At 33.7% G+C, this 24,129-nt stretch overlaps 1 protein-coding gene and 2 pseudogenes across 2 annotated transcripts in view; 1 reads left to right on the top strand and 2 right to left on the bottom strand.

The window, feature by feature from the left end:
- LOC125860734 (exocyst complex component SEC10b-like) overlaps positions 1 to 7,527 on the bottom strand; it is a 28,469-nt gene extending 20,942 nt beyond the window's left edge. For both annotated transcript variants that reach the window (XM_049540753.1, XM_049540752.1), the window contains exon 1: positions 7,314 to 7,527. The gene's annotated coding sequence lies outside the window, so the exon portion shown is untranslated. The remainder of the gene's footprint in view (positions 1 to 7,313) is intronic.
- A 2,726-nt stretch (positions 7,528 to 10,253) lies between these two features.
- Positions 10,254 to 13,587, top strand: LOC125860119 (uncharacterized; annotated as a pseudogene).
- Positions 13,588 to 14,970: 1,383 nt separating this feature from the next.
- LOC125857564 (uncharacterized) lies at positions 14,971 to 15,534 on the bottom strand (annotated as a pseudogene).
- Positions 15,535 to 24,129: the final 8,595 nt, after the last annotated feature.

Here is a 24,129-nt window from a genome sequence, read left to right as displayed (position 1 = left end):
CATCTCCCAACTGAATAGAGTCTCATCAATCTTGCTAGGCATACTCCAAGATATGCCACTGAGATTAAGGAAAATCTGCCACAGCTGCCCAGTAAAGTTGCAATGTAAGAAGAGATGTCTCACTGTCTCATTAGCCTTACCACATAAGGAACGTCTGTTGCATAGAGAGATTCCTCTCTTGGCCACATTATCCAATGTCAAAAACTGCTTCATTGGCTAGTAGCCATGTAAAGCATACCACTTTGTGTGGCACTTTGATCCTCCAGATTTGCTTCCAAGGCCATTTGAAGCCTTGAATGCCACCAAGACTTATTTGTTTGTATCCTTCTTTCACCTTGTAACTACCTTTGTTGTGCCCCTGCCACCATAAATAATCCTCACTTGTTTGTATACCTTGGAAATTCTCCAGAACCTTAAATAGTTCAAGTATTCTGGGAATTTCTTAGTCATTCAGATTTCTTCTAAGGATCAGATCCCAGCCTTGTTGTGTCCACATTTCAGCGACAGTCTTCTGTTGGTGTTGAGCCAATGTAAAGATGTCAAGAAAACGATCTTTGAGGCTCATACCACCCATCCATTTATCAAACCAAAAACTGGTTTTTCTGCCATTTTGTACCTTGACAATTGACTGATTACTCAGGAAAGGCCAAAATATTCTGGTGGATTTCCAAAGGCTAATCCCATAGGGGGTATTTACCTCTTTGGTTACCCATTTATTCAGCTCCTCATACTTGTTGTTGATCACCCTATACCATAGTGCTTGATCCTCCTGGAGGTACCTCCATAACCATTTCACCTTAAGAGCTTTGCTATGGTTTTTGAGATTCTTGATACCTAATCCACCTTGCATCTTACTTCTGATGATGTTCTTCCACTTGACTAAGTGAAAGCCTTTTCTTTCCTTATTTCCTTGCCACAGGAAGTTTTTTCTAATCTAGTCCAACTTCTGAACTACTGACTGGGGAATATGGAAGATAGATAACATATATGTAGGGAGAGCATTTAGAACAGAGTTTATCAGAGTTAATCTACCTCCCAAAGAGAGGTATTGTGATCTCCATCTAGCCAGTGTCTTTTCGCATTTCTCCAATATTGGGTTCCAAATGTCTATGGATCCCGACTTTGCCCCCAAAGGCATGCCCAAGTATACTGATGGCAGAGTACCTATCACTCCTCCCAAGGTTTGTGAGAGGTGTTCCACATCCGGAACCACATTAATTGGATACAAATGGCTTTTGTTCCAGTTTATATGTAGTCCAGATATGGCTTCAAAGTAAACTAGTATAAGTCTCAAAATCAGCAATTGCTCCTCCTCAGCCCCACAAATAATTAGTGCATCATCAGCATACTGCAGGTGTGTGATCTCCACACTATTCCAGCAACCTTACTGACTTCAAATCCTTGTATTCTTCCTGTTGTCTTGGCTATCTTCAACATATTGTTAAGCCCCTCCATAGCTACGATGAACAGGAAGGGTGATAAGGGATCCCCTTGCCTGATTCCTCTGTGTGCACTGAAAAAGCCTTCAGGAGATCCATTGTTGAGTACTGAAAACTTAACAGTTGAAATACAAAACTTGATCCAAAGGATCCATCTGCTACCAAATCCTATCTGTCTCAACATACATAGAATGAAATCCCAATTCACATGGTCATATGCTTTCTCAATATCAAGTTTGCATAGTATACCAGGTTTCTTCTGGGACACTCTAGAATCAATTGCTTCGTTAGCTATAAGCACTGCATCCATTATCTGTCTGCCTCTAATAAAAGTCATCTGTTGTTTGTCTACCAACTTATTCACAACTCTCTTCAACCTTTCTGTCAAAACCTTGGGCATTAGCTTATAGAAGCTTCCAATTAAGCTGATGGGTCTGAAGTCATTGAGTTCCTTTGCTCCTATCTTCTTAGGAATCAGTGTTATGTAGGTTGCATAATAGCTCTTTTCAAACATCCAGTTGTGAAATTTGTGGAAAGCCCCCATAATGTCATGTTTAATGATCTCCCAGCATTTTAAAAAAAAACCATTGTGTATCCATCAGCACAGGGGCTTTGTCTATAGCACACATTTTTAAACACTCAAGTACTTCTTGTTCCTCAAAATCTGCCAGCCCTCTGTATTGGTAGGATGATAATGATACATGTGTTCTCAAAAAGCAACTAACCATCTATAGGCCTATTCCTAGTTCGAAGAAATTCCAAGGTGATTCATAAAAGACTTGAATCAGCCCTTGTCGCTAATAGGATAGCATGTTCACAGCTGCCAGAATAAGTCATACTTCTGGGTCAATCAAACTCACATGCTGGTGGCAAAGCAAAATCACAACATTAAATATCAGTGGCACTTGCTATTATTATAAAAATTTTGCCTATGTGAGCTCGCTCACATTGCGGTCCCAAGCCAGGATAAAGGAAGAGAGTGGTCAATCCGAAGCAACCTCTCTACCCTATAAAGGTAGGGGTGAGGTTGCGTACATCTTACCCTCTCCAGATCCCACTTGTGAGATTACACCGGGTTTGTTATTCTTGTTGTTGTTGTACTTAGTATTATTATAAAAATAGAAGGTTGTGATTGGTCCAAAGGGCAGCAGGTCACAGACGGATTTCTCGGTTATCAAAAAAAATTAGAAATAATGGAGATGGTAAGCTGAAATGGCATATGACCATGTAATTGACAATTCCCACCAAAGTTGTAAGATCCATTGGCATTGTCAAATATAGTCTGGTTGGAGTAAGCTTGTATCTTATCTTTCAAACTAATTACCAACCGCATACCTAGCAAGTGATTCCTCCCCTCTTTGTATGGAAAAGCTTTTGAAAGCCTATTAGTTAGTATTAGTAACAAAACTAGTTAAGGGGTTCGTAGTTGTCGCAATCGGTTAATTTAGTTGATCTTGGCTTTGCAGCAAGGAGACCCTTTTCTTGTATAGCTTCTAAAGGTTCCTTTTAGTTTCTCTTGGCTTTGAGACAATATCCTTTATTTTATTTTTTTATAAGACAAATTCTATTAAAAAGGTACCACTATGGAACAAAATTTAAAAAAATCCAGCAATAACCACAACAAGGTAACTACATTCCTCCCATCTACTCTAGGAAAAACATATATTGTTCCATATTTTTCTATAACATGTCTTTTAGACCATAAATACAAAGTTAATAAGCATCTATTTTTAATCCCAGATACATGATGCCTTTACCCTTCAAAGCAAATTCTATTTCTTTCCAACCATATTGTCCATAAAAAACAGAGAAATTTTTCTCCATACTATCTTTTGTTTTTTGCCATTGTTTGGTGTTGCCATGTCTCCAACAAACTCTTTATACCCGAAGACATTTCCCACTTGACACCATATATGTTTAGGAAGATTTCTCAGCACTGTCTTACCACTTTGCAATGAATGAGTATATGATTAACCGTCTCTGCTTCTTTTCACATGTAACACCTATTACATAGAATACTTCCTCTCTAATGCAAGTTCTCCTAAGTTATGCAAGCTTCCTTTGTTGCAATCCAACTAAAACAAGCTACTTTAACTGATGCTTTTGGATTTCCATAAATTACTGATTGTGATAAAGCCCTTGTTATTTTTGTAACAGACTATAACATCAGTTGACTGTGAAAATACCATCATTGCTTGCTTCCCAGATTAATGAGTCTTTCATGTTGTCCTCCAATCTAGTGTCATCAAAAGCAAAAAGTGCAAAAAAAAGCTCTAAGGCTTGTTGGGGCTTTGAGTGCAAACCGCAAATGAAAAGTGAGCTTTAATGAAAAAAGGCGCAAAGGGAGACGCAATACAAATACATATATGTTTAGTTCAAAACTAATAATTGTAAGCATGAATGATAAATATATGAACAACGAAATATTAAAAAAGAATTAGGATAAAGTGAAATATCAATTGTTTAGGGTCGCCTCTTCTGAAGAAACTCATTGGCAAGGAAAAGTATGTCTCAAAACGCTGATGATGACATTGAAGTGCACATTAAGCGAGGCGAAGCACTCAACACATTCTGAGCCTCGCTTCAGGACTTAAGCGTGCCTTCAACAACACAGCTCCAATCTTATAGCGTCCAATAATTGCATCAATCAAGCAAATTCATATACTTCCCATTGAGAGACCCCTCCTAAAGATAAGTTGTCAACCAATGCTTTAGTACAAGTCAGATACCTTTCATTTTGTTTGTGGAGCAGCTATACAAAACAAAGAACTTTGATCTAAAACTTTCACTTCCCAGCCATACATCAGACAAGAGTTGGGCATTATTAACATTCCCTAATTTCAGTTTCACAAACTGATTATATTGATTCATTAAATTACTGATTGTGCTCCACACACCCCACTTAAAAGAAGATTTAACTGAGCATGGAGCCCACATGTCTTTCCAACCACACTTGGCATCTATCAACTGTTTCCATGATTTTTGCTGTCATCATTATATCTCCAAAGCCGTTTAAATAAAAGGCTTTTGTTATGCAACTTTAGATTCCTCACTCTCACCTCCTCTTGGAACAAGGGACCTACTTCTCATCCTAGGAGTAAGCAGGTAGAAAGAGTCCCCTCTCTTATCTTTTTTTTTTGTTTTCTTTCATTTGACCAAATGGAACTTTTGTTATCAACAATGCCTTCCCACAGAAATTTCTACCTCTTAGTAATCAACTTCTTCTCCACTTCCATTGGCATTTTAAGAGAGACGTCAAATAAATTGGTAAACCATCCATGACACTATTGATCAGTGCATGTCAACCCCCAAAAGATAAATGTTGTCTCCCATGGCACCAGTTTACTGCTACACCTATCCAGGACCCCTATCACATCTTTGAATTCTGTTTGCCTCCAGGTGGTAGGCCTAAATAGATGGTTGGTAGTTGCTCCACCTTACAGCCCATGACATCTGTCAGATCATCAATACAATGCTCAACACTAATACTAAACACATTACTCTTGGTTCAATTACAAGCCTTATACAACCTCAAAAGCTAGTAATACTCCTCTGAGATGTAAGAGTTTATCTTTTTTAGCCTATGCTTCTTTAGCTTATTCTATTTATTATAAGTCTTGTGCAAGAAGTTGAAGAAGCCATTGTCGACAGATTTCTCCCTAATTTACAAGCCAAAGATGAACAATGTATTGTCCCAAGATTGAGGATTGCGGAAATCTGATATCCATCATCTATTTACTTTTGCGCTAACAACGCATACTTCCTATACCTTAGATGAGTACAAATGCTGAATGGCACTTAATGTTGCATCAGAGTTGCATTGAGATTACGCGTCATACACATAACATAAAGTTCATTCTGATTAATGATGTTTCAAATATCCAAAATCTTGCTAGTCTTTAGGGGTTGTGAGTATCTGCATCTCCATCTAGGCTCTAGATGCAGCACTAAGGTTTTGGTTCCTATGAGTTCAAATTTTGGCAGAATGATGGCCGCCTTGGGAAAATCATACCCTTCTAGCAAAAGTAAATCATTGTGCAAACCTACGTGTGAAAAAGTAATAATGCCTCTAGAATAACTGAAGGGAAAAAGAGATATTACTTAATAGTAGAGTGAAGACAATACTCTCCTCACCGTGGGTAATTTGGGTATTAGATTCTGTCAACCTTCAAGTAGGTAAGTGATTGTTGATGATTTTGGATATCCTCCAACAAACAGAGAGTAAGTGGAGGGGAGTAGCTGCAATGTACTACGGGACTAAAACATATGACTGCCATTCTTTAGCATTTTCTACATCTTAAGTTAGTGGAGTATGGAGAGTTTTTCTTCTTCTTCTTTTGGGTAAGTAGTGTAGTGGACTATGGAGAGGAATTATTGAGGGAAACTTGAGTTCTCCAAGTTCAATAATTTCATGTTAGAAGCAAACTTTGAATTTGGCTTATCAACTCAGTGTCAAAGACTCTTCCGGTGGACTCTCTCAACTTTCACTTTTAATCATCTCTCAATGTGTGAACTGAAAGACACGAAAAGTCCCCTTGCAATAAGCTCTCAACACCAAGAAGTATGTCCACATGACATGTTGGAGATAGTAGAAAATGGCATGTGGTGAGCAAGGACAAAAGAAATGCATTGGAACCCCTTTACATGTTCTGGTCATTTTGGATGGAAGAAATAGAAATGATTTCAATGCTATTGAAAGTCTCAATTGGGAATCAAAGGGCTCCATTTACTTCTTATCTAAATACATAATGTTGACGTGTCTAGATGGACAGATACGTGACAGCATAGCTTTGTAAATCGTAAGACCATCTTTAGCAGCATCGCCTTCTCCTTCTGATTTCCATACATCTCAATATAGGAGCCGGTTTAAGGCACATACTCCGAGCTGCTCAATTTAAAGTGCAATATGACATTGTTCCTTCCCACCTTTTAAGCTGGTTGGGAGCTTATAATATTGGCTAATTTCAAGTTTCAGCATCATCCTTTCTCTTAGAATATCCTAGGATTGCAAATTCCGTCGTCCTATTTATCTTTTTTAATTAAGGTAAATTATTTTACTAATAATGGAAAAATCTCTGGTATATAAGCAATAATATACCAAAAAGTAGAGAATTTACAACATTTGTTGTCCTATTTATCTTAGGGTCGCAGAGATTTAATTTACCCTATGTTTGGTGAAATAATAAAATTTTCAGATATCCAAAAACTAGCAATTTCAGAAGATAAAGCCGCAAATTCCTTCCTCTTTTAAGAACCTGATCTGTTTCCCAATAACTGGAGAATACTAGACACTGCCACTTCAGTGGAAGTAGATGAGATATCATCACCGCGTCACTCAGCATCAGAGCAATTATTAACAGGCAAAAAGCAGAAACACAGAATATAAGCATAAAAAAACTCCACCTAGCAGCAACATGTACATCAAAAATAGCAGCCCAAGTAACATCAAGATGTCCATAGTAAAGCAAAATTAAGGAACCAACTGTTTTACTCCAATTTCAATCTAGAACAAAGAAGTGAGCAAGAGAAGTTATTTAACATATATAGTTGCAATAGCAGAGATCAACTAACGAAATTATAATAATATCTTACTTAACGACTCAGATGTGAAGCTGAAGAGTATTATTCCTCACAACAGACTTAGAAAACTAAAAGTTTCAGATTCAAACCCTTCAATTACATAACTTTAACAGTAAAAAGGAAAATCAAACAAAATAAGAGCTGATCGCTACAAACATCCAGTTAAACCTGCAAGGGAATTACTTTTTTTTTTTCATAGACCCAATTTGTTAGATAATAAATTACACAGCAACACAATTGCAAGAAGTACAAAACATATATATACTGATTAAACTGTTTAGAGAAATAACTCGCCTCTTTTGCTCAATTATGCTTCGAGAAATGCTGAAATGAAGTTCGCTTTGTTTCCAGCAAAGTGGCAATCGAGATGAACAGTCGAAAATCTGAGGAATAACAAGAAGAAGAAGTATACGGCTTTCCTTGGAGTAGAGCGAAGAAGATCTCAATGAGCTTTACTTTATTTGTTTATAATTTTCTCCGTTGTAGACCGAGAAGTTCAGAGTCATGGAGTAAGGGACAACAAAGGAGAGGTTACAGGTTGGATCCACTCATTTTTTTATGGGCCGGGTTGGCCCGTTTACCTGGTCTCTTCTTTTGGGAAAAATTACATAAGTGAAGGTCTTTTATTTAATAATTACCGTTTTTAAGTACACTTTTAATTTATTACTATTTTTGTCAACTTTTAGCAATAGTTACTTAAAACAATTTTAAAACAAATTTGTTTCTTTTCATGTAATTTTTAAACTAAAGCAAGAAAAGTGTTGCCCATTCGCTCATATCCTCTCTCTTTTTTCTTTCTACTCTTCTGTCCGAAAATTTTAGGGTTTTGTTGTTCTTTCCTCCCCATCTTTCAGCACAGAATTCTAATGGAAGAAGGAGGAGGAGCACGAAAATCGCCTAGAAGAAGTCCGCGGATACTTAGTGATGTTGGTACTTTGAATCAAAAAGTTTATAGAAGGAGTCGAATGAGGGGTCAAGTTTCATCTCCTACTGATGAAGTTAATGACTGTCCCAATTTTAGTTTGGGAATCTCACAAGTATCGGGTGAGCAAAACAAGGGTGAGCAGAACAAGGAGGAGCAGAACAAGAAGCAGAACAAAGGTAAAAAACGAGTTAAAGAGGTGAACAATGTGAAGAAATCGAAAAAAAAAATGCGTTTATTTAGCATCTACGTTGAAGAAAATCGTGGACTATGATGACGATTTTGAGGATTTACCTCCTCAATTTCAGTCAAAAAATTGAAAAATAAAGATGGGACGAAGAAGAAGAAGCCAGTGAAGGATGAAAAAACACAAAATCGGTTACCCAAAAATGTCATTCTACCAGAGAGTAGATATCCGGTATGTGATAGTATTTTTCCTAGTTAGTTGTTGTTTTAGGAATGATTGTATACTGATTACTGCCTTGATTTTGAGATCTAGTATATGGAATTCACCTTTAATTCAACTTTAGTATGTAGTAATACAAATTTTTTTAAACACTCAAATATGAATGTGAGATATCAAGTTAGGATGCATAGTGTTGTAGTGCTAGCTAGTTTGAGATTGAGTCCTGCTGTCTTGAATCTATTAGTAGCTTTATATCTCAGGTTTAAGGGATTGTCATCTGAAGAAATGGCAGGAAGTGAATAGAGCAGGTTTTGCATTTGTTTGATTAATAGGGTCACCTAAATAAAGGGGAGGGATAAATAGGATTCTGAGTGCTGACCCTAACTAGTTTGGGATTGAGTGTCCTAGTGTCTTGAATATATTAGGAGGTTATATATCGGGCTCATAATGTTCTTCTTAAAAGTGGCAGGAAGCAATACGAGCAAATGTTTCATCATATATTTGAAGGAGGCGGGGTGTGTGGGAATCATGTACATGACTATTTCAATACGCTTCCAATGAAGAGCAGTGCTATAGCAGGAAGCTAGCAGTCACTTTGAATTTGACATTTATGTTTTACTTAATTGCAAAATATCTCCTCTTTGTCCATTGTTTTGTCTAGAATTAGTGGGAGCTTGTCAAATAGTTGGTAACACTTGTTCGTGTTAATTTGAAAAACAGATGGAAAAGATGTGTAAATGAGAGGACAAATCATATATTTTGGAGTAACATTGTTTCATGTTCTATCTGATCTTTTCTCCCGCACTCGAATGTTTTGTTCCAATGGATAAAGTGGAAATGTAGGTTTAAATTGCTTTGGAAGTTAGTTTTTTGATATAAAACAGAGCTTTAAGTGTATGACAACTAGATCATTGTTTAGGCTGCTTGTGTTGAAGTTGATAAGTTCTGCGTCTGGATTTTGGAACCAGAAGTGGTCATCGGTGTAATTCATCTTTAATTCAACTGATTACTACCTTGCTTTGATACATAGTATGTGAAATTCATCTTTAATTCAACTTTAGTATGTAGTAACACACATTTAATTCATGTTTAATACATATGCAAGATCGTAAATTCTGGAAACATCCGGATGTTGTGTATATTTCGAGTAGGTGGTCATCTTACACTAATCATAGTGTCATCGACCAAATCAAACTATCTTTATCTGATAAACAACTTGAGTTGTTCAGGAATACATGTTTTGGTTACTTTCTTGACCTTCCAAAAGCGAGCACACAACTACAAGTTATTCATTGCCTTATAAATAAAGAGTTAAAACACACACTAGATGATGTGTTTGCTATTGAAATAAATAACAAAAAGTTGTTTTTTGGTCTTAGAGAATTTGGAATAGTTACCGGCTTAAATTGTGTTAGTGATGGCACTCCTATCAATGTTCCTGATTCTAAATGTAGTTTGTTGAGTAGTTATTTTCCGGAAAAAGTCATTGTTGCAAAGAGTCATCTACGTGCGTTGTTTCTAGTTAAAAAATTCCTAGATGATGACTCAGCTGTTTCATTGGTTGTTCTCTTCTTCATTAATGATTTTTTATTTTCATATGAAGACAACGAATACCAAATTAGTAATAGAGATTTTTACCTTGTGGAAAGTGGACAATTCAATTCATATCCGTGGGGTTTAGATGTCTACAAAAAGTTGTCTGATTCTGTGAGACATGAGCTTAAGTCAACCCATAAATACTATAGATTGGGTGGCTTGCCTCTTGCTCTTCAAATTTGGATATTTGAGTGTTGTTCAAAAGTTGATGAAGATATAGCTATTCGGGTTGCTGACTCAATTCCAAGAATCTTGAATTGGAAGACAATTGCCAAAAGTCCATGGCAAAAATATTGAGAAATGTCTCTTCATGCCTACAAAAAATAAGTTATTTGTACAAAGTTAATACATTTTATGGCATTGTTTAATTCAACTCAAGTTACTATATCTATTTTTATTTTGTTTATTTGGTTTTTCAGTTTGAGAACATAGTGGCTAGTGAAGATGAAGTATCTAAATTCAGGCTTCCTGAACCTCGTGATTACAATGCTAAAATTTTGAAATTGGAGCCTAAAGGATTAAGTCATGGTCTAGACATGTTGACTAATGAAGTTATTGAATTGAGATAAGAACTTGTAAAGGTATATACAAACTTGACTTTAGGCTCTTTTTTTCCAGAACTTTTATATTTTAATTTTTAATATCTACTAGGTGAATGAAAATAACAAAGCACTTGAAGAGAAGATTGGTTTAGGATTTAATCAAATCAAAGAGTTTGTGGTGAATTCTAACAAACAATTATTGGAGGATATTTCTTTGTTGTATGCTAAGAGTGGTGGTAACAACTCTGTTATCAGAGAAGTCAGGGAACCATCTAAGAAGCAGGCTGGCGAGACGTTTTCAGGTGGATTAGATTTCAATGGAGGTTTCTTTATATTTTCAATACATTTATGTTATAGTCATAATATACTTTTAATATGTTTTTCTTATAATATGTGTTAATTACATATACAACATTCTCTCCCTATGTTAATGCATCTGTAAATGAATCAAGAGGGCACGATGCTCATATTATGAGATCAAATCAAAATGAAGAATCTCAAGTGCTTAAAACTTCAGTTAGATTTGCTGACGTAGAAAATTTTGAAAGAGTATCAAGTAAAATAGGTAATGAAGGGTTTTATACAAATATATTACATATTTCATATATGTTAATTCAACTCTCTTATTTTAAATGTTTTTGTTATGTACAGAGGAAGATATTGCAGGAATTGCTATTGAAAAAGTTTTGTCAAAGGTTGTTGCTGATATAAATGGTATTAATTTTCTTCATTTCAAATAAACTTCTTTCATTTTATTTTAATAACATTATTAAAATATTTACTTTGCTTACAGTCCAAGAGGTTGCTGATGTGAATACAGTTGGGGCGCAACCTTATGGTAATGTAGTCAACAAAGCCAACATAAATAAGTGTTGCATCTGTTGACTGTAAATTAATCAATATATCTATTGTATGCAGATGCAACAGATGATTGTCAAAAACCTTTGTATACTCATGATGATTTTATTTTTCTTGATGAAGATCTTTCTCAGATCAATAGGACTGAAGAATCTTATCTAAAGAAAAGTGCCCCTGTTGATCAAAACAAAAAGAAAGTGACACCGAAGAAACGTGGCAGAAAGAAAAATCCAGGAAAGTTAATAACATCTCCCTACACACAACATTTCGAATCTGGAGGAACTTTATGTGTAACACGTCAGTTTTTTGAGACAAAACATCCTTTTTCATATGCAACTGGAGGAGATAACGAATCGGATTTGATTGATTCATTCATTAAGTGGCTTTATATGGGTACAAAGAAAAGGTAATTCATTTTGAAGTTTGTTGGTTAATTTGTTACTATTGAATAACTTACATAATTCATAATAGATACAAGTTTAATTCAATCTATAGAACTCTCTCGTTACCTCTAATTCACAATAGATACAAGTTTCTTAATTCACTCTTCTTTAGTTTCCTTAATTACCTCTTTTATATTTGTTGTTGTCCTGTTTCAGAGTATTTATGTTTTAATTTTTTTATGTTTTGATAGGGGAAAGAAACCTTATACAGATGCTCTTAATGTTATCAGTCCAGCATTTGAATTAGGTATTTGTAATGTAGCAGAAAGACACTGGTTTTTCAAATTGGCACATTCTGGACAAGAATGGTGTGATGAGGTTAGTTGTATAAAGTTTAATTGGACGTCAATATTTGTTATTCATAACGCTTGCCATTCTAGGAGTCATACTACCTCTGCTGTTGAATTTCCTGAATGATCTGTCTAGTGAGCACCTTTGTGTTCCTTTCCTTGAGTTGAAAAATTCTGTAATTTCTCTCTTGCCATATGAAGTAGATTATTGCTACTGCTTGTGTCATTTTATACACTTAAATTTCTATTGCTTTACTTGTAGCATGCATTGTAGCCCACTACAGCTATTCAGTGTATCATGTGCTAGTTGCTTCTATTGATGGATATCTAGTTCAATAATTTATGCCAAATCACATTAGACTGAATAAGTGCTGATGTGTTTCAGATTCTGTATTATATAGTGAGCAAATTGAATCACTATGAATTTCCTATTGTTCTGACTTGTCCTTGTTTTTCAACACTTCTTTATATAATTAAGAGAAATATTTGTGACCAGAATGCTTGGATAGAGGTTAGAACACATTACACTAACTGTAGTCTCCTTGTGTAAGATAACGTCTTACTATCCACGTGTTTATCTTTCCTGGAGACTAATTGAATCTTGTGAGAATTTTGTGAATCTTGTGTGTTGCAATATCATCTACTGAGTTTCTTGAGGTTAATTGAATGTTTGTTTCTTGAGACTATTTCTTTTTTACATTTCAATTCTAATTTTTTGCAGCATATTGATGTCATTTTCTATTATCTAAGAAAGAAAGGAAAATATGAAGTCAATAGTAATGTTAGATTTACGACTACTGATTGTGTGTTCAAGACGAAAATTACTACTTCTTTCTTTCAACTTTGTGATGCTCATGAGAATAAGAAGAACTATAAAGTAAAAGATTCTGATGATATTGCTCGGTATATATGTGGACGTCGTTTGTTGGCAAGTACTTTGTGGGATAAAATGGATTATATTCTTTTTCCACTAAACATTAAAGAGGGTTGTCATTGGATTCTTGTCGTGTTTGATATTGGGCAAAGGTCTTTGGAGGTATATGATTCATTTCCGGCAAAGGATGGGGTGAATTTTGAGGTTAAAAATATTGTTGAGATGATTTCAATTGTTTTACCATATTACTTGAGCGTGGTCAAGTTCTATGATAAGCGTCCTGAATTGAAGGCAACACCGAAATACAGTGGGATAGATGAGTTCGAGAAAATTGAGTTTCATTTCATAACTAAAGGTGTTCCCAGACAACAAGATGACTCGTTGTAAGTACTATCAAATAGGTATTCTTTTTTGTATTAAGTAGATATTTTGATAATAATTTTATATTGATTCTTTTAGGGAATGTGGAGTTTTCGTTGCTGCATTTGCGGAGTTTGTAAGTAATGGCCAACATATTCTAAATCAACAAGTAAAGGCAGACATTCTCCGAAAGAGATTTGGAGCTATATTATGGGAATATGCAAGAAGGAAGCAAGCGAGTAACCTTCAAAGTGAAGACGAAAGATCGGAAAGATAAAGAAATATAGTTATATTAGTTAGTATGACTGTGAAAACTATATGGTGTAAAAACAGTTTGTAGTTAGTATGGCTATGAAAAACTATATTGGTCTATTCTTTACTTTTTGAATGCTTAGCTTTTATTGAACAAATATGTGCTGGCATGCAATGGTACTTGCTTGCACGAAAGATGTTTCTTTTTTTTGTATTTGGGTATTTGCGGATCTCGTAATTAGGTGTAGATTGTACCAATTCGTATTTGGGTGTTTCAACAGAGATTCCACAGCAATAAGGAAACTAAGCATTGAGGTAATCAATAGTTAAAATAAGAGATGCAGTTCCAACTAAACATTCAATGGAAATTTTAAACAATTACTAAGTTGCATTTTATCGAATATCATTTCAACTATATCATATCACATATAACTATAAACATGGAAATATTCGACTAAACTGAATAACATGAGATTGCACAACTAAGAAAGCATTCCACTAAACTGAATAACACGAGATTGCGGAACTAAGGAAATCAACCATATAAACAGATATGGTCCAAATTTGTATATTGTTCTATTGAAACAAATAACTAAGGAAACGATGAGAGAGTGTTCTATTGATTGAATTAAACTTGAATCTATTATGAATTAACCAAGAAAATCAATCAGAAGAGTGAATTAAGAAAGAATTTAAACAAGTCATCAAATCATAACAAATCAACTAACAAACTGCAAAAATGAATTAAACTTGTATTAAAATTGTATTACAATGTATTAAAGTTGAATTAGAAGAGTGAATTAAGAAAAAAATTTAAACAAATAACTAAGGAAACGACGAGAGAGTGTTCTATAGATTGAATTAAACTTGAATCTATTATGAATTAACCAAGAAAATCATGGTAAAACAAATTTTATTTCTTATTCTTATTCTTGATCATAAGGCCTCACATTTTTGCAAGTCTTCATGTTGTGATCTTTTTGTCCACAGTTGTTACATGTAATTTTCGCCTTCTTGAATCCATCTTCTCTCAGTTGTGTATGTCTTTTATTTTTTGGTCCTCCCGGTGGTCTCTTTCCATGAGGTGGAAGTACAACCTCTTCAAGAACATGTGTTGGTGTGTTCCATGTGCTTTCATCTGGCAGGGGATCCATTTGAAACTGATATGTTAGCAATAAATTTTTTTCTTGTATAGTAATCAGAGCAATATTTCTCATAACCAGTGTGCTTTATTGTTAAAATAGCCAAAGCATGTGGACATGGCAACTTATCCAATTGAAATCTCCCACATGTGCATGTACGTTGGTGAAGACAAACTGTGAATTGTGTAATACCATTAAGTACCGTATACACAAATTTATTTGTCTCTACAACCTATGAAAAGAAAAAAATATAATCAAGAGAGATGTTAGATATGAATCAGAAGAAAGAATATTAGCAAAAATAATTTACAGATCAAGCATACACTTAATTTCTCTGATGCAGTTTTATTGCGCCGCAATATATTTTCATACTTTTTCCCAAGGTGAAAACCTAAAAATGTCGCCTTTGAATTGTTATTGTTATTCCATTTCTGGACAAGCTGTCTCATGAATTCCAAGAGGTGTAAGATTGTAAGAACTATGGCATGTCTTGTTCTTGAATTGACTGATTCTGCTATATTTGACGTCATCATCCAAGTTCTGTTTACTTCAGCATGCACACGCGACCATTTGTTGTATCCAATGTTCAGCAAGTAATCTTTGATCCTCTTATTTATTTTCTCAACTATTGTCATACATTGATTAAATTTTGTCATGGTGTATGTTTTGGTCATAGAGTAGAACAACTCAGTTACCCTTTGCTAACTTTTTCTGAAGTTTTTCATTATGTTTTGCAGTAAGTGCCACATACACGCAAAATGAGGTACTTCATCATAGACTCTCGAAGCTGCCTTAATAATGCTTGCATGCTTATCGGAAACGATACACATCTCTAATCTTTGACCGAATGCGTCTCTGAATTGCTCAAAAAATCACCTCCAAGATACATCATTCTCTGATATCAACAATGGCATAAGCAAGTGGCAGTATACTCCCTGCACCATGTACAATTTGTTTAATACAATTTTAATACATTTTTACTGCAATTATAATTCATTTTTAATTCATAGTTCAGAAATTCAGTATAGAAAATACTAGTATCATGTTCGAAAGTCTCACCTGTTGCATCTAAGGTATTAGCGGTTAGTAGTGTCCCTTTGAGAAAGTTCCATCAACAACTACAATTGGTCTACAATATTCCCATCCTTTTATCGAAGTGAACAAAGCTACAAACGCATATAGAAAACGGTCATCATCTGATTTGTGCAATCTTATATGGGAACCAGGGTAAGTTGCCTCTAGTATGTGAAAGTAGCTTGGTAACTTTTCATATGATTGTATTGGATCACCTCGGATTAATTCAAGAGCTGCTTTTTTAGCTCTCCATGCTTGCATATATGTGAGTTGTACACCATATTCAGCTAACATGTCACGTTGTATATCTTTTGGTGTGTAAATAACATCTGGTTCAACACATTTACCGACAATAATACTCCCAACAACACTCTTAGTTGCTTGCCTTTCCGATAATGAATTATGTAGCAACAAACATGTGTGTTCACTTTCAAATTCTCTAATCTTGAACATTTGAGATTTGTTCAAGCTTGAAGCTCGTAAACTCCAACTACAGTTTTCACCTAAGCACTGTATCGAATAGCTATTGAAAAAAAATTAATATACAATCAATAATTTAAAGTGACTTGAATTTAGGTCTTACCTGATTGAGCTTGATCTTGTTGTCTTGAATTGAAAATGCTTAAGAATGAAATGTCTTTTTAGTGCACTGGTAAGGACATATTTATTCTTACACACTTGATCATTTTCAAATAAAGAGTGATTGGGATTAACAATGATGCCTGGTGCTAATTCTTCTAGCTCATCAACTTCCTCACATGATCCAAATCCAATTAACCCTATTGCTTCACCAATACCATTAAATGTATTAAAGAAGTATGAATTGTGTATAACCCTCATATCTTATGAAGTGTCTGAACATAATAGTTGAATGAGTGTAGAATTAGTCTCCAAGTTGACTGGTTCAGTTGTTGTGACACACAAAGGGTATCTTGCCATATCTTGATGTTCCTTTTTGGTTTCAACATATACTTTTACCCCCATATCATTATGAATTTGAATTGGAGGAGACCTTTCATCAATTTTATATCTGATTTCAACTTTACTTGTTGATGTGTCTATTGACAATTGAGTAGCAATTATAGAAACGATGGTGGCAAAGTTTGATTTCGTATTTATCAACACACCATCTGCCAAGTAATTAATATATTTGATGCTAGGATCCCATCGTCCATTGAAGTAAAGCAGCACAACCAGATTAGTCATATTTTTTTTTCTGCACATTATTGAAAAGTGTGCAGATTAGTCTATTTTTCATTGCTTATGTAATGAATTCTCAGGTTAGCCTTTACAACTGTATCTAATTCAATTATTGTTCAGTTCAGTAAATGTACAATGTCAATGTTTCTGGGAGATATTAATACTATTATATAAAAGTCTATGGGGGAGTATATACATCCTTCCAACACACAAAACTCAAACTGGTGTGATAAGCAAAAAGAAAATGGAAGCCACAAAGATGAGCAGCAAGAAAACAAAAGATAGATGAGCATTTTTATTGGGGTGTGAAAAGATCCAGAACTGAGGGAGTACATACCAGATATCCACACCCATAAGAGTCCTCACTAGTTAGATCATTGCAAAACATAAGAATCTGGACTAAAAGCTAAAGTGCCAGAAGGCAAGCACAAAAATAAGTTAACAGTTAAAGTGCAAGAAGCCAAACTCATACCACATAGAACAGATGACTAGAGATGCCAGACTCAACAACTCCCCTACTAGTGTCTGGTGATATCCAAATTGTAGTGCAAGCACAAGCACCAAAATGGCAAAGGAATAGTGTGCACAATGGAAGGACAAGGGAGTGTTCTTGTATTAAAAGTGTATTACACTGTATTAAAGTTGAATTAGAAGAGTGATTTAAGAAAGAATTTAAACAAATAACTAAGGAAACGACGAGAGAGTATTCTATAGATTGAATTAAACTTGAATCTATTATGAATTAACTAAGAAAATCAATCAGAAGAGTGAATTAAGAAATAATTTAAACAAGTCGTCAAATCATAACAAATCAACCAACAAACTGCAAAAATGAATTAAACTTGTATTAAAAGTGTATTAAAGTTGAATTAGAAGAGTGAATTAAGCAAGTAACTAATGACATGCAATCGAATTTAAACCTTCTAACCTTTCAAACTTCAAAAAATTTCAAACTTAACTCTCTGCCCGAACTTGATTCATCTCGAAATTGATCACTGAATACACATCGCTGAAGGATAGATTAGCCAAGATACAGAATTAAGCATGAATTAAACAAGTAACTAAGACATGCAATCAAATTTAAAGCTTCTAACCTTTCAAACTTCAAAAAACTTCAAATTCAACTCTCTGCTCGACTTGATTCGTCTCAAAACTGATCACTGAATACACATCTCTGAAGGTAGTATAGCCGTATTTGTGAGTAAGAAGTGGCGAGAGAAAATCACACCAACGAGAGAAAATTGCAGCGGTGAGAGAAAATTGGGAGCGAAAGATGGAAAGGACGAAGCGAATTTAATTTAATTCAGCCAAATTGTCATATATGGTTAAAAAAATAATGTTGACAAATATAGTAAATATTTTTTAAAAAGTATATAGGTAAGTGATTTTCCCCTTAAATATTTTATTACAAAAATTCAATGGGACAAATCCATAAATAAAGGAAAAAAGTATGATGCGTATTTTACTTTTCATTGATGAAAGTTTTAATTGATTACTGAGAGTCGATGCATTTCAATTTCATATTTTAATTTCTTAAATGTTGGTGTTGGCTAAAAAAAGGTTCAATATTATTACTTGAACGGATTTGTTGAACACCTATCTCACCATTTCGTTGAAGATCATGTATGCAAAAAAAAATGGTGCAATATGATTTATTTGTTCTTCTTGATATCTTTTTTTAATTGAGCTATAAAGCAATGTTTTTTTCATACAATCTTTTGTAAATCTTTGTTTGCATAGAAAGATCACATAATTGCAAAATATGTTGAGTCATTGATCTGAACCATACACAAAGTCTGTTGACTTCATAAATGACTATTAGATTTGCATTATTTAAAGAAGTGACGACTATTTATTGTTTCATCGAACATCATAACATAATTACACCTCCATATGTTAATAGATAACCTACTTGAGATCTGACTTTATGTGGGTAGGCAAATATTTTGCATCTGCATAATCGATTATTTCTTACTTGCATGCATTAGAATAAAATAATTTCAAATTAATTATTGCTTGAAAATATCTGAATATATGCTTAACACCTTTTTGGTGTCTTCTTGTTGGAGAGAGTTGAATCTCACCAATAAACTTAGTGCAAAATGTATATCTGATTAGATAATATTAACAAAGTATATTAGTTTCCAATAGTACTGATATGTGAGATTTGATAACCATTAGGTTCTTGATCCTTTTATTGATATTAAAATAAATTTTTATTTTTAAATCTCACATTCATTGAAATACTTAATAAGATCGTTTTAAAACCTTTCAAATTATTCAAGGATTTTTATATAAATTTTATTGTCTATTTAAACTCGACAACAATTTTATCATACACATTCAAATTTTCATATATCACTAGACCAAAACAAATCTCATTGCATTCACCACATGAGAATCCTTCAAATAATAATGTCTGAATTTTTAGTAAAAAAGTTTCCCAAGATACAAAATGTATTTTACATTTTGTGATTTTATTCTTTTCACAATAACCTATTCCTACTTCATTAGCATCATACCTAGTTGTTGAGACTTGAGTCCAAAATTATCATTTTTTATCAAATGAATAAAATACATTGTCACAATCCGACTCGTCTATTTCAATCAAGACAAGTCAGTCTCAACCAACGAAACGAAAAAAAAATGCAAAAAGTAAAACATGAATAACGTAAAAGCGGACAACTTATTCATTATAACAATAACCCCAAAATCTGATTGTCACATGTACAAACCACTAATACAGACAAAATTTAAAAGACAATACAAGTCTCAATGGCTTTGATTCTAGAAAAGAAAAAGGCATAAATAAGGAACAAGAGGACCCGCCGGAATGACAAGCAACTACCTTTCAAAATCCTTTGACAGCCTCGGAATAAGAAAAAGAAGATCACACGGGTTCGGGCTCAGAACCTACACAAGTGAAGAAGCAATGAATGAGTATAAAACAACACGATACCCAGCGAGCAACCTACTAAACAAAGCAAAACTAGATAGAAATTGAGTAATCCTTTCATCCCAATCGAATCTCCTCATACTACAACTTACATAGAAATCAGCCCAACCTAACATTTCTACAATATACAACTCACAAGGTTTAACAATCATAGTCCAGTAGTCACAGTTCAACAACCCACAAGTATCAAGTCTGTCAATCACAAGTATTAAGTAGATCACTCACTAGTATCAAGTAGATCAACCATAAGTATCAAGTAGATCAATCACAAGTATCAAATGCATCATTTTCCAGTATCAAGTTCCTCAAATCATAGTAATCAAATACTTGCTGGAATCATTTTCCATCAACACAATATCACTAGCCGAAATCATTTCCCATCGATTTTATATCATATTACTAGCTGGAACCATTTTTCTTCAGCATTATATCACATCACTAGACGGAACCATTTCTCTTTGGCTTTATATCATATCACTAGCCGAAACCATTCCCTTTCGGCTTTATATCATAGCACTAGTTGAAACACTTTTCCTTCGACTTTATATCAAATCACTAGTCGGAACCATTTTCTTTCGGTTTTATACAACACATGTCTCATCTCAATGCACAACAATCAAGTGCAAATAAGTCATTTCTCACCATAAGAAAGAGACAATAATTCAAGCAATTCAAAGGCAATAACAATGACATCAAGGTTTTTCATCAATCAACAATTTAAGTCCACAACAAACCAATTCACAAAGCACTATGATCAACACTGCCTTTTTCATTAATTTCCTCTTTTATTCATTAAGATTAATGAAGTGGAACAAATGAATCCACCACCTCATTCTCATTATTCCCCAACACACATAATGAATGGAAAATACAAGAATTTTACAAGTTTTTCAAGGTTTAGAAATTATTTGCCTTAATTCAATCAGGGTTGTGGTGGAGTAGTAATTACTCTTTCATCCTTGACCAAGAGGTCTCGGGTTCGAGTCCCCTTGGGTACGGAGTCGCTTTGTTAGGGAGCGTTTTTTTACCATGTCAGCACGAATCCGAATTTAGTCGGGCTCCAATGTGGATACCATACACCGGGTGGAAAACCAAAAAAAATCAATCAAAGTCAATTCAAGACTTGAGTCTTCCCCTTCCGAATAATATCCAAAGCCTTACAATCTAGTAACAACTTTCAATTCATACATTTTGAAAAAATTGGTCAATCAACTCAAAAATTCAATTTCGAAAAGAAAGTTTGAATCCGAAAACTTTTACTTGAAAATATTATCTAAGGCATTTGAAATTCATTGGTGAAAACCATTTCGAAAAAGGATTTAAAATCAATTCACAATCACCATTTCACTTTAGAACTCAAGTTCTTGAAAAATATAACCATTTGTCAATCAAAATCTCAACGTTTGATGTTAAAATCCATAAATAATTAATGGGAAATGAAGTTTTAGAATTACAAAGGCTTACTCAAATGATTTAACGCAAGAATTCTCTTCAAAAGCGCCTCAAAGGATTTTACTAAGCTCAAAATGAAAAATAAAAAATGGGTAGAACCTCGAAAATGGTAGGCATAAACCCCTTTGATGTCACAAAACTGAACTCCGAATAAAATTCGACCTTCGCAAAAGCGAACAGATTTTCGCTAAAGCAAAGGTCGCGATCACAACATACTCCATCGCGATTGCGAAGGTCAAGGGAACTGACCTCTTGCGAACATGAAAAATGCTTCGCTGAAGCGATGTTCGGTAAAGCAAGCCATCCATCGCTAAAGGGAAGCACATAGACATCAGAAAATATCAACCAAGTCTCAAAACATCAAATAGATCATCAGGATTCGTTCGAAACACCATACATATAAATCATATATGTAATTTGACTATACTTGACGTTTCAAACTCAATGGAACCGTTGAAACACAAATCTTAGATCTCTTTGACCCGAAACTCGTGAAAGTCGCATGAAACGAACATAACGCCTAAAAAAGGCAAATCAAGCTTAGAACTTCTAAATATTCAACCAAAACCTCATCAAGGTCTAAAATCATCTGACGAATCTAATGGAACTCTTGAAATTCTGATTCGAGCATCTGAACCTCAAATGTTGACCAAAGTCAACTCAAAGACTAAAATCTTAACAATTTAGTAACTTAGGACTTTAGATACTCAAAAGGACTCCGAATCAGAAATCGACAACACTCTTAGATCAAATTTTATATTTTTGGACGAATAGAATCAATAGAATCCCATTCCGACACTCGAAACTCCAAAAGACTCTAAAAATCACTTTTTAATAACTTCAGCCTTTTGAAATAAAAAACTTTCAAAATTCACAACTTCCACTCAAAGTTCGAAATCAACTTTCAAAACTCAATCAGAAGTGACTAGGGATCGATAACGAGGGTAGGGGGGGTAAAATGATAAATTTATGAAAATTTCCAAAAATGACCTTTCGGGTCATTACATATACGTAAATCATCTATTTTATATGATTAATCATTTATTTGGCCGCATTTATCTTTGTTATCATTTATAATATTGAGGGTTACATTAGACGGTCATTTGATATCGGTTTTAATACAACATAACTTATTGGGATTTCTTCATTTTTCGTCATTTTTAGGTACTTGAATTATGTGTTATGTCGTGGTTCTCTTTTAAAGGACATGTTTGGCCCTAAGAATACTTGGAAAAAACTTGGGAAGTGGTATTTGGTCATATAACTTGGAAAATATATTTGCCAAGTTCCCAAGTACTAGAAAAAAAACTGGTATTTTGGACCAAGTTATAATATTTGGGAATTTTAAAAAATTCAAAAGTTACCCGAAACTTTATATTTTATAAAAAAAAATACTCATTATTTATTAATTCCAACTAATATTTGTTACTACCTACTCTGAAAAAGTTTGAGTTCTAATTTGAGTGACAAAATTGAGACAAAAGGAACAATTTGTGTTTAATGAGTTATAATTATAACCGAATCAGTGACAAGTTTGAGTATGCGATTAATGTATTGTCTTGTCAATGTTGTTATTTTGTTATCAATTATATTATAAGGTTATGTTTTAACAGAACATATTCATTATAAAATGATAATACAAATTTATGGATATTTTAATAGTTTTAAGAACTTATAGGTATAAATCATATTTTTTAAAGTCAAATATTCTTGGGAAAACTTGAGGCCAAACACATTGTGTAATTTCAGCAAAAACTTGGCCCAAATATTATTTGCCAAAAATATTTAAAAACTTGGGGCCAAACACTAACAAAGTATTTGCCTTGTTACCGATGTCCCGATCATTTGCTCCTTTTCTTCTTCATTATTTCTATTAACCCTATTAACACGTTTTTCATTGAGCATATGTGTCTTTTCATAATATCCATTTTCAATAAAGCTTGAATAATTATCACTCAATCATGTTTCACCACAATTATCTAAAATTATCAATTCAACGATAAACTTTTTAACAAGCTTTGCAGTATCCTCTTCATAATATAAATAATTTTTATCTTATAAACAATTTTTGACTTTACTTTCAGATACTCAAGAAGATTATTTAACTTAAAGTTTATCTATTATTAAAGTAATGATTATAAGTCTTACACCGTATTTTGATTGGCACATCAAGATTATTTGAACTAATTCACAATTTATTTATTATGTGACAGTCTTTCAAAATGAAACACACACATCGTCAAACACTTTAAAGGTAATAAAACACACAAAATAACAATGAACGAGTTCCATATTGGTATTCAACTTCACAATTTCAATTATTTATTCTCAATTTGAATATTGGATACTAAAAATATTACTAACTATTTTCCATATCATCTATTTTAAAATACTCAATTCAGAGCAGATTAAACACTTGATGAAAATAACAAAAAGATTCACCTCAAGTATATATACATGAAATTAACTACAAAGACAATTCATAGTCATGTGTAAAACATTTAAAAATTCAATAGTTTTTAAAAAATTCAAAAAATACAAATAAGTTGAATGCAATATATATATATACGCATGAGATTTCATTGGGAAAAAGAATTCTACTCCAAACATTATTTAAACAAGCACAAAAAATAAGAAAAATATCCTAATTAGCAGTTCAAAATTTAATTATAGGTCAAAAGAACAATTTCAAACAAAAATTTGTACAAATAATTCACTTCCCAAACATATGTTACTCATATTG

The sequence above is a fragment of the Solanum stenotomum genome, chromosome 3 (assembly GCF_019186545.1).
Source record: "Solanum stenotomum isolate F172 chromosome 3, ASM1918654v1, whole genome shotgun sequence".
Lineage (NCBI taxonomy): Eukaryota > Viridiplantae > Streptophyta > Magnoliopsida > Solanales > Solanaceae > Solanum > Solanum stenotomum.
Note: the sequence above shows the minus strand (reverse complement) of the source record. Positions and strands in the feature narration are given on the sequence as shown.